The sequence below is a fragment of the Psammomys obesus genome, unplaced genomic scaffold, assembly GCF_907164565.1.
Source record: "Psammomys obesus unplaced genomic scaffold, mPsaObe1.curated_primary_1811, whole genome shotgun sequence".
NCBI classification, from domain to species: Eukaryota; Metazoa; Chordata; class Mammalia; order Rodentia; family Muridae; genus Psammomys; species Psammomys obesus.
In genome coordinates, this window is record NW_026585895.1 from 11,684,628 (window position 1) to 11,686,055 (window position 1,428).

Genomic DNA, 1,428 nt, shown 5'->3' on the forward strand with positions numbered 1-1,428 from the left:
TGTGTGTGTGTGTGTGTGTGTGTGTGTGTGTGTGTGTGTGTGTGTTACTTTTGTTTTGACACTGGGACCTCTCTCTCTCTCTCTCTCTGCCTCTGTCTCTGAGGCAGGGTCTTACTATGTAGCTTGGCTGACATAACAGAGATCTACCTGTCTCCTCCTCCTCTGTGCTGGGTTAATTGGTAAGGGCCACCATACTTGGCTTCATCTGAAGTAGTTTGTTGGTTGTGTCTTTCTTCTTTCAGCACAGACGTGTATGGTGTCTAAGAGAAGATTAAGTAGTAAGAGGGTTGAGACCTTTTCTTTTGAGGAGCTGGTGTGAAGGCAGAGGGTTCTATCACTAGTCTACTGTTGAGAGTCTGCTCTTGTCTGTGCAAACAGACATCACCCAAGAGTCAGCACGCCCCTTGCTGGTCTTCTCCTCTGCTGCCTTCTGCTGCAGTTCTTCATGTCCATCTGGTCTACCTTGTGTAAGCTCTGATCCCTTGGTGACTGGGTGTAGGAGATCTTGGGAAGCTATCTATGTCCTCTGGAGGCCTATGGGGACAGAAAGGGCAGGGCCTGCCTGGGAGCGTGGAGCACTTGGATGTCTTTTAGGCTGGCAAGGAGGGGGCATAGTCAGAGGCATGGAGACAGGGGATGCTGGAGGTGCTGGGAGGTCTGGCAGCACCTGGAGGTACGTCCTGGAGGAGCCCTGAGGCCTGTGGTGTGAGACAGAGTGATACCTACCCTTTGACCTCCAGCTTCGCCTACCCTCTGACCCCGAGAAGCAAAATCACAGAAGAGATGGACTGCTTACAGGGTGGGAAGGAATGGCACCCACCTGATGGGTGGGGGTGGGAGGCCACAGAGTAGCTGAGGAGTCCTGTGGGGTAGGGAAGAGCAGGGCTTACCCACTGACCCACTAACTCAGGGAACAGAAGTCCTGGAGGGGTTCGTCTGTCCATTGATTGTTTTATTCATTATTTACTGAACGAAAAGATTCATTGACACCGTCACAAGTAATTATTTTCTCCTGTGGATTATAATCCAGTGTTTATTTTTGCTGCTCAGTTGGTTCTAGTTTGGGCAACTGGGCCATCCTTTTAGATCCTTCTGATAGATGGCTGGTATGATTGTGGAGTCTTTGGGGCCCTTCACTATGCTTTCATCCTTTCCTCCCCTTTTCCTGACTTACCAACACAAAGTGCTTCAGCTTCTTCTCATAGTCCCTCAGCCTACTCCTTAGAAATGTTTACTTCTCTAAGGAGCCCTGGTCCCCTCTACCCAAGAAGTGGATATTTAGAGCCAGGATCTGTTTGCAAGCGTGCTTGTTGCTGTTGGGGTATCATCTATCAAAGTGTTCCCAGGAGACACTCCTAGGAAGTATCCCATACTACTTCATACACACACACACACACACACACACACACACACACACACACACACACA